Source organism: Podarcis muralis, chromosome 14 (assembly GCF_964188315.1).
Source record: "Podarcis muralis chromosome 14, rPodMur119.hap1.1, whole genome shotgun sequence".
NCBI classification, from domain to species: Eukaryota; Metazoa; Chordata; class Lepidosauria; order Squamata; family Lacertidae; genus Podarcis; species Podarcis muralis.
In genome coordinates this window covers 34,044,655-34,055,480 of record NC_135668.1, presented here as the reverse complement: position 1 = coordinate 34,055,480, position 10,826 = coordinate 34,044,655, and positions in this window count along the sequence as shown.

Genomic DNA, 10,826 nt, shown 5'->3' with positions numbered 1-10,826 from the left:
TTGATGAAATTGCACAAGTGAAATGCATGAAAGATGTGATTGTACTGTTTTGGGCATAACTGCATATAAACATGCGCCTATTAGGAGAAATTTGAGCTATATGACTTTTAAAGATAGACAAATTGCAAACCGGTGTGGAAATGTGGAGACCTGAACTGGGGGGAAATGATAAATGGTGAGAAACCAAAACTGACAGATTCATCCACCCTTTGTGGTCACTGAAAAGTAGAACGTGTCATGAGGAGGCGGTCACACCAAGGATGAACAGCAAAAGCAACTTCAGCCCAACTTTTTGTATCTTTTCAAGTAAGGCTTCCTTATCAGTAGATGCCCACCTGCCATTACGGATGGACTTGTGCTGCTCTGTCATTTCACAACATTCAACTTACCACTTGCTGACATGACCTGGCTGCCAAGCTATTCAGCCATGAACATAGCACAAGAAGAGTCTGACTCATCTAGCCTAGCTTCCTGTTCACGCAGTGTTACGAAAAAGTTGGTTTTGCTGGACTGCTTGAATCAACAAGTGTTTCTCTCTCTCTCTCTCTCTCTCTCTCTCTCTCTCTCTCTCTCTCTTTCTTTCTTTCTTTCTTTCCCTGCCAGCAAATGGTTAATGAACGGCAGCCTCTGATTGGCTGTGGTTCCAGGAGGGAGAGTTTAAAAGGAGAGGATTTGAGGAGAGACAGGAAGTTAGGAATTGGGTGTTGGTTCTGGAGGGTTAGAATTGAGGTTGGAGAGGTTAGGAGATAGGTAGGGAGACAGGTTGAGGTATAAAGAGTGAATGGGGGAAAGAGTTGGTTCTGGGTAGAAACATACACTCTGAGTGTATTGTAAAGGACAGAGTGTTGTGTCCTGTAGGAAGAATAGACTGGAATTTTACTGGGAGGCAGAGGTTGAGCCAGTAGAAGTAGGAACTGCAAAGGAACAGCCTAGTCCCTACTTGGGACTCAAATCTAGTCTGAGGGGAGAGATTCTTCTAAGGAAAAGAAGAAACTCCCAAACCCAGTAAAGGGAGGAGGTGTGGAGAGCCCTTTGGTCTGTTACTTAAAGTACCTCAGGAATAAGAGTGGTTTCTTTAAATAAACTTTATTAATTTAAATTACACACTTATACAAAGAATTTACAAAAATTTACAATCTCATACTACAAAAAGAAAATTAAAGAAAAAACAATTAAGAAAAAAGAAAAGAAAAAAGAGAAAGAAGAAAAAGCAAATTTACATACATAAAAAAACTTAATCTTCCTAATTAATACTTAATTAAAACTATAATAATAATAATAATAATAATAATAATAATAATAATAATAATAATAATTTATTATTTATACCCCGCCCATCTGGCTGGGCCTCCCCAGCCACTCTGGGCGGCTTCCATAAAAACCACAAATACAGTAAAATATCACACGTTAAAAACTTCCCTGAACAGGGCTGCCTTAAGATGTCTTCTGAATGTCAGGTAGTTGTTTATCGCTTTGACATCTGCTGGAAGGGCGTTCCACAGGGCGGGGGCCACTACCGAGAAGGCCCTCTGCCTGGTTCCCTGTAGCTTTGCTTCTCGCAATGAGGGAACCGCCAGAAGGCCCTCGGTGCTGGACCTCAGCGTCCGGGCAGAATGATGGGGGTGGAGACGCTCCTTCAGGTATACTGGACCGAGGCCATTTAGGGCTTTAAAGGTCAGCACCAACACTTTGAATTGTGCTCGGAAACGTACTGGGAGCCAATGTAGGTCCTTCAAGACCGGTGTTATATGGTCTCGGCGGCCGCCCCCAGTCACCAGTCTAGCTGCCGCATTCTGGATTAGTTGTAGTTTCCGAGTCACCTTCAAAGGTAGCCCCACGTAGAGTGCATTGCAGTAGTCCAAGCAGGAGATAACCAGAGCATGTACCACTCTGGTGAGACAGTCCGCAGGCAGATAGGGTCTCAGCCTACGTACCAGATGGAGCTGGTAAACAGCTGCCCTGGATACAGATTTGACCTGTGCCTCCATGGACAGCTGTGAGTCCAAAATGACTCCCAGGCTGCGCACCTGGTCCTTCAGGGGCACAGTTACCCCATTCAGGACCAGGGAATCCTCCACACCTGCCCGCGTCCTGTCCCCCAAAAACAGTACTTCTGTCTTGTCAGGATTCAACCTCAATCTGTTAGCCGCCATCCAACCTCCAACCGCCTCCAGTCTTCCAATCATTCTCACTGTACTGTTTATACTGTCGTTTCTCGCACAGTTTTATATTCTTTAATATTGTTCCCGTCTACTCCATAAACGGTATTTGCTGTGTTTACAAGCATCACTCAAGTTCTGCTAATATGGTGTGATTGGTACAATATGATCTTATATAATCCTTAAATATTCTCCATTCTCCAAATATTTTCTGGTTCAATACTCCTCTAACTCTTCCCGTCAGTTTTGCTAGTTGTAAATATTCTAACATGAGTATCTGCCAATCTGTAATTGTTGGTGTTGTTTCATTTTTCCACTTCCTCGCCACAAGAATTATTGCTGCTGTGGTGGCATACATGAACAGCGGTCTTATGTCTTTTTTCATTTCTAATGGTGAAATGCCTAAAAGAAAGATCTCTGGGGGGGGGGTTAAAGGTAAGTCTGAATAATTTCTTAAATTCATTATAGATATTATCCCAGAATTCCCTACTGATTGCACAAGTCCACCACATGTGGTAGTATCGCCCCACATCTATTTTACATCTCCAACAAATCGGTGACCCTCCTTTATACATTTACGCTAGTTTCAAGGGGGTATGACGCCATCTATATAACATCTTCATGATGTTCTCCCTAAGGTTATAGCATGCTGTGAATTTAATACCTACCTTCCACAATCTCTCCCACTGATCCATATATATGTTGTATCCAAAATCCTGTGCCCATTTCACCATAACTGTTACTTAAATTACCTCAGGAGCAGGAGTGTTAAAGGGGGTGGATAACTGAAAGAAAGTACCACCATATAAAGGAACTAAACCTATAACTCAAAAACAACTGAGGACGAATTAAACAGAAAATCACACTGTATTCTTGAAGTAACCTAAGTTTAATCCATGTGTGTTATATACTATCTTGCCTTAAATAAATATATATTGTTTCTTTTTTAAAAAAAACTGTCTGAGACTCCAACTTACTAGTTATCCCCTCACAGAGGTCCCTTCCGCAGGATACTCTGGGCTAGAATTTTTAAGAGAAAAGGAAAAGAAACCTTTGGGTAAAGGGTTGTTCAGTAAGGGGGGGGCGCAATTTATCTGAGTGAGAACGGGCACACCGGCGTGAGAGGGAAAAGTGCTGGCGTGCCCGTCACATGCAGTGCTTGTGGGAAACATGCAAGCGGGACCGGAGCCCAAGAGAATTCTCCACGCCTGTGGTTTCCAGCAACTGATGCTCAGAAGCATTACAGCAAAGGCAGAACAGAGCTGTTGTGGCTAGTAGCAGAGGCAGTAGTGCATTGGGTGCTGCACTGCAAGGAGACCAAAACAATGCTGTAGGACACAGCGCGGAAGGCGGAAGGCCCCTGAATTTTAGTGTTGCACACAGGGCACTGCTGAAATGTGAGAGTCCACAGGCCCCCACTGCTAGTAGCCATTGACAGCCTTACCCATGATAGGCATTAATAGCAGGTTACCATTTGGTGACCATGCAAAAACAGGCCTTCTTGGTGGTAGCACCCACCCTTTAGAATGCCATCCCCTGGGTGCTTTATGAGACAAAGACAGTATAACTGGCTTTAAAAACCCCTTCAAGACATACAGTGGTACCTCGGGTTAAGAACTTAATTCGTTCCGGAGGTCCGTTCTTAACCTGAAACTGTTCTTAACCTAACTTTAGCAAATGGGGCCTCCCGCTGCCACCGCGCCGCCGGAGCACAATTTCTGTTCTCATCCTGAAGCAAAGTTCTTAACCCGAGGTACTATCTCTGGGTTAGCGGAGTCTGTAACCTGAAGCGTCTGTAACCCGAGGTACCACTGTATATGTCTACCTCAGTTTTCCTGGACTCCATGCACTGCTCAATTCTGCTTGAGCTATACAGTTTTATTTTGCTTTTGCTTAGTTGCTAGAAAGTCTCGTTTGAATGTTATTTTATTTTTACACAAATTGATATTGATCCTTTTTCTGCTTGCAATGTAAAGCACTCAGAGATTACGAACCCCCAGGGCCGCCGTTCGGTGGTAGAGCATCTGCTTTTGATGCAGAAGGTCAAAAGTTCCATTCCAGCCATCCTCAGGTAGGGCTGGGAGGGAATCCTGTCTGAAACCCTGGAGAGCCACTGCCAGTCAGTGTAGGCAAAACTGAGCTAGATGGACCAACGGCCTGACTCAGAGTAAGGCAGCTTCCGGTGTTTCCATGCCTTTGAGAAAGGGCAGCAGAGCATGTGTAAAGGCAGAGCATGTGCTTTGCACACAGAAGGTTCCAGGTTCAAACTCTGACATCTCCAGGTAGGGCTGGGGGAAATCACTACCAGTCAGTGTGGAAAGCATTGAGTTTCATCGACACACAGTTAAGCTCATCTAAAAGCCAGTATTCTGGCTGCATTTCTGTCTGAGTACACTCAGTCACCAGCTTATTGCAAAACATGTAGGAAGACTCTCCTTCCCTTGTCTTAACACTGCATCCATCTGCCAAACCGGTGAGCAAATTAATTATTTTTAATAATAATAATAATAATACCCCACCCATCTGGCTGCCCCCCCCCCCAGCCACTCTGGGTGTCTTCTAACAAAATATTAAAATACAGTAAACAATTCAAAAAGGGTCAATAAAGGGCAACTACAAGGATCAATGGGATGGGGTAACTCCCCTATGAAGAAAGGCTGCAGCATTTTGGACTTCCTAGTTTAAAGAAAAGGTAGAATGATAGAAGTTTATAAACTTGTGCATGGCATGGAGAAAGTTGATAAAGAGAAGTTTTTCTCCCTCATAACACTAGCACTCATGGGCATCCAGTGAAGCTGAATGTTGGAAGATTCAGAATAAAGTACTTCTTTATCGTTGAACTATGGAACTGCCTCCCACAAGAGGCAGTGATATTTTTTTTTTATATTTTTTATTAATTTTCCAACATATATTAAACACAATACAATATACAATACACAAACAAACAAACACATAAACACGTATAATTTCGAAAACCTTTTTTTCATAAATCTTACTTCTCCAACTTCCCCATGCCTCCCCTTTCTGCATCCCTATTTCAAAATTTCTTCAGCAAATCCTCACTTAATTTAACTAATTTCTCTTATTTCATTACCCTTGACATTTTAGCACTCATTAATTTTATAACAGTTCTTGAAATAGAATTTGAATTTCTTCCAATCTTCTTCCACCGTCTCTTTTCCTTGGTCACCCACAAGAGGCAGTGATAGCCACCAACTTAACAGGCTTTAAAAGAGGATTAAACAAATTCATGGAGGAAAAGTTGGTTGATAGCTCCTAGCCATGCTGACTATGCTCTGCCACCACAGTTGGAACACAGCTGCAGCAATGCTTCTGAATAAAGGTAAAGGACCCCTGGATGGTTAAGTCCAGTCAAAGGCGACTATGGGCTTGTGGCGCTCATCTCGCTTTCAGGCCGAGGGAGCCAGCGTCTGTCCACAGACAGCTTTCCGGGTCATGTGGTCAGCAGGACTAAACTGCTTCTGGCGCAATGGAGCACCGTAACGGAAACCAGAGTGCACAGAAATGCTGTTTACCTTCCCGCCACAGCAGCACCTATTTATCTACTTGCACTGGTGTGCTTTTGAACTGCTAGGTTGGCAGGAGCTGGGACAGAGCAACAGGAGCTCACTCCGTTGCGGGGATTCGAACCACCAACCTTCTGATCAGCAAGCCCAAGAGGCTGTGTGGTTTAGACCACAGCGCCACCCAGTTGCTGGAAACCACAGGAGGGCTCTTCTACTCAAATCCTGCATGCTGGCTTCCCCCAGGCTTCTGATAAGCCACAGCGAGAACAGGATGCTGGACTAGATGGCCACTGGCCTGATATTCTTATCTGGAGAGCCAAAAGTTCTGCACACCTGTCATAGATGACCTGGAGACACATGGAGCATCGGTCTGACTCTGCCGTCTTGCTCTCTTGCCAGATGGTGGCATCATTTCCATGCAAGCAAACCTCCTCCTTCGCAGGAGCATAGAAGCATGCTGGTGAGCTTCAGCCCCATCACAGTGGCGACAGTCCGTGCGTCACACGCTCCAGCCTCCCTGCCGGCTACTCCGCAGCGCTATAAACTGCCTCCCTCTTTATCTTCATCTATCTCCGCTCACTCAGATTTATGGTTAAAATTAAGGTTTTGGCAAGTCTCCGGCAGCCGGTGCCCCATTACTGCCAAACAATATAGTGTAATTAATGTTTTTATGTTTAAGGAAGAGACGGCACATATGTTCTGGAGCGGCAGAGGGGCAGATTTATAGGGAGCGCACTGGAGTCAATGCTCATGTTTATATGCTCGCCTGACAGATCACGTATCATTTTCTAAAGGATGCACGCCGGCGTCCCGCTTCCCTGGATCTCTCTCGCAAGGAGTGGCACGGCGACACCATAGCGAGATGATGGATTTCAGGTGGCACCAGGGGGAGGAAACAGAACATCAGTAAATGTTTGGCGCATCTATCTCTTGGTAGGCAGATGGGCTTGCTGAACATGTGCCATGGGGCTGAGCCCAGGGGAGGTGCTCTCTTAGCAGGGAACTTCTCCAATACACCACCCTTTCTGAAAGGGCCGGGCTCCTGAGGTCTGCAGCACTACTGCAGTCACACCACAAATGTTGCAGAAGTGCCCCCATTTCTGGCAATGGGCAGCTTCGTTCTCAAAATGCAGCTGTGATGTTTGAGACAGCTTTACCTGGTCGGAAAAACAACGGCCACTGAGGATCCCATAAAAGTGGAGCCCACAGGCCTACAAATTACACAGGATCAGACCTATTTTCCAGGGACAGTCCCAGATTTACAGAGGCCATCCCAGTTTCTGATTTGATCCCATTTTTCCTTAAGACATCCCTATTTTGATCAGGGAAATGTTGGAGAGTATGGAGTTACCCTGAGCCAAGGAGATAAGGAACTGAACAACCTTTAGAAGGCAGCCCTGTATAGGGAAGTTTTAAAATGTTTTATTTTGTTTTTATATATGTTGGAAGCTGCCCAGACTGGCTGGGGTACATATGAGTGGGGTATAAATAATAGTCCTAAGGAAAAGCAGGACATTCCAGGATCCAGTCAGAAACTGGGAAGGCAATCCGGGACTGTCCCTGGAAAACAGGGACACTTGGAGGTTCTAGGTTTAGATATACTAATGGCAACACCTTTAACTTGGCCTTAAAGCAAATACATATGCAGTCAGTGCAGATTTCTGAGCACTTGCAGAGACAAGGCTCACCACAAGGGGCAGCATTCAGCAATTCTTGACCCTAACCCTTAATTCTGAAATTGGCCACAATCGCTTACAGGCATTCCTTGCTGGGGTGCTTTTTTCAGGATGAGGTACAACGTCCAGGGTCAGCACATTTTCAGTTTAGGAACTGATCATCATCTGACCATAGCGAGGGGGCAACGGTAGGTGGGGAAGGCGAGAGCATTTCTGTCCTGCTTCCCTTGTGCATAATTGTCAAAGCATTTTCCTTTTTTGAAGGGGGGGGGGGAATGTAACAGAAAAGACTCCATTTCCTGAACTGATAGTCCCAGAGAGACCACTCCATTCTGCAAAGCGAAGTATTAAGCAGAGCTCTGTCGACTGAGTGGCAGGTCTGTTAAGGCTTCCCAAAGCAACACAATCAATTCCTGTCAGGAAATTCAGATTCATATTTGTGTCAGACATTGGGTGCTTGTCAGCATTGTTGGAGAGATCTTCCTCAGGGCTTGTCTTTTTCCAAAGCGATGAGCAGGACTTCTAGAAAAGAAAAGGGGAGACGGGGGGGGGGGGAGACCGGAAGCCGCTTTGGGGAACAGCTGACTCTGAGCTTGTTAAAATAAATCCACTAGGAGAACTCTGGAATCCAGTGACAGGTGACTCCATTTATAAATCAAACCTAGGTTGTTCTTTTCTTTTTCTTTTTACTAGCAAGAAGTGCCCAGCATTGCCCAATACTTTTTAAAAATCAAAAAAGCATTGTGCTTTTTTGGACAGTGCAATTTGTGAATTTTGACCCAAAAGCAGTCAAAGTCACACCAAAGTCACATTTGGTCTGCTGTCTTGATTCAAAATTGTGCCTGGCACCCAAACATCAACAAAGACCCCCAACCCCTACCTCAGGAACCCTCAGGGTGAGTCTGGCAATGAGGCGGACAAATCTATGTCAAAAAAACATGCTAAAGTGGCATTTCAGTTCACCATATTGTTTCAAAATGGCTTCCAGGTTCCAAATGGCAACAAAGCCTTACACCCCACCTTGGGAAGCCTCATGTCAAGTTTGTTGGTGATATCTTGAGAGACAGCAACCAGAATATCTGGAAAGAAGCTATTTCAATTTGAGCATGCATGTAAATTTCATGCCATTTTTAAATTATTACTCCATGGTTTAGTATTGTCTTTGTTTTGAATTACATGTGGGGGGAGCATAATTTTTTAGAACCTCTAAAGGTCATAATCCTGCCCTGTCTAGAGTTGTACCTTGTCTCAAATCAACCCCTGGGCATCCCTCTAATTTCGATCCAGTCTACTGCCTGTGGTTCTCATCAAAGCTTTTCATGTTGCTACTTTTATTTTATTTTTTTCTCAGATGGAAAGAGTGCAAGAAAGATGTACAGTACGTACTTTCTGGAGATATAGCGGGTGATTCTCAGCTTTTCCAAAAGTGCCCTCTAGTGCTACTCAAGTGGAATAGCATCCGAAGCCAACTGGGATGACTCTCCCACTTGCAAACACACACACACACACACACACACACACGTGTGTCTTTCAACAGCACTTGAACTTACTGAAATAACTCATTTAAATTAAACGGGGCTGCCAGTACATATTAATTAAATATCAATTTATTCTTGAAAGACTACTTATGGAAGGTTCTCAAGTTGGGACTGGGATAAACCCCAGCTGTCATGTAATTAATTTGGAACGACGCAAACACAGAACACACATTACATCCCCCCACCCTAACACACACACACACACACAGAGACACCACTTAACATATTAAAACTTGTAGGGCATGTTTACACATCCAATTAGCATTTAACAAGATAACCTTATAGTGCATTAATGAGATCAACTAATTTATTTATTTTTATGCCCAAATTAATATAGGCACTTTTCAAAGGCTGCTGCATCAGAGGCAAAGGGTTGGGCTGCAGGGAGGCCATTGTCGTCTCCCCATTGCTACTTAGAAGAGAGGGATAGGATGTGCTATTTGCCTACAGCGGGGAAAACTAATGCATTTCTCTCCACATGTTATTAGACTCCAGCCCCCATCAGCCCCAGCCAATGGAACCGATGGTGAGGGGTGAGAGGAGTCATAGTTCAGCAGCATCTGATGGGACAGGGGTGGGAGAGCCATTGGGTTCAGTCGACAACTTCATGCAACCCTACCGATTCACACTTCCCGAGGCAATTCACGAACTGAAACGCAGCTTCTTTGATAATTTTGAGGCACAGTGCTCCAGCCAAGAAATCTGTGTCCTAGTGGAAAGCACATATGGGTGAAAGTACTTGGGACAATCACTTGTGTGTGTAAGAAGGAATAAGGAAAAGGTAAAGGTACCCCTGCCCGTACGGGTCAGTCGTGTCCAACTCTAGGGTTGTGCCCCATCTCACTTAAGAGGCCGGGGGCCAGCGCTGTCCGGAGACACTTCCGGGTCACGTGGCCAGCGTGACAAGCTGCATCTGGCGAGCCAGTGCAGCACACGGAAACGCCGTTTACCTTCCCACTAGTAAGCGGTCCCTATTTATCTACAGTGGTACCTCGCAAGACGAATGCCTCGCAAGACAAAAAACTCACTAGACGAAAGGGTTTTTTGTTTTTTGAGCTGCTTCGCAAGACAATTTTCCCTATGGGCTTGCTTCGCAAGACGGAAACGTCTTGCAAGTTTGTTTCCTTTTTCTTAACACCGTTAATACAGTTGCGACTTGACTTCGAGGAGCAACTCATAGAACGCGGTGTGGTAGCCTTTTTTGAGGTTTTTAAAGACTTTGGTGATTTTTTAAGCTTTTCCAAAACTTTCCCGACACCATGCTTCGCAAGACGAAAAAAATCGCAAGACGACAAAACTCGCGGAACAAATTAATTTTGTCTTGCAGGGCACCACTGTACTTGCACCCAGGGGTGCTTTCGAACTGCTAGGTTGGCAGGCGCTGGGACCGAGCAGCGGGAGCACACCCCGCCGTGGGGATTCGAACCACCGACCTTTCGATCGGCAAGTCCTAGGCGCTGAGGTTTTACCCACAGTGCCACCCGCACACTAAATAGGCACACTAAAATGCTGGCAAAATTTCACAATTATTCCATCCCTGTGCAGGCAGGAACCCTCTGAATCTGGATGAATCCACAATATAAGACAATTAGGAGATGATGTTCCAGGTTTTGCACTGCAGCCTTATTTCCCTTACCACTCTGCTTTCTTGTGTATTTGCCTGCCCTTTTGCTTTGCCACGACAACATAATCTGCAGAGGGTTCCCCACCACCTTCCCTAAAGCCAGATTCTTTGGTCATGGAACAGTTGGTGTGACAGAGTTAGGTCAGCCTCCTGCAAGCAGGTTGCTCCCCAGGTGTTTTGGACAGTAACTGTCATCAGCCCCACCCAGAGGAAAACAAGCAGACCCAGCCAACAGATTCATAGTGGCTAACAATAAGGGATATCCAAAGTTCATCATAATTGTAGTAGACCCCCTGGGCATA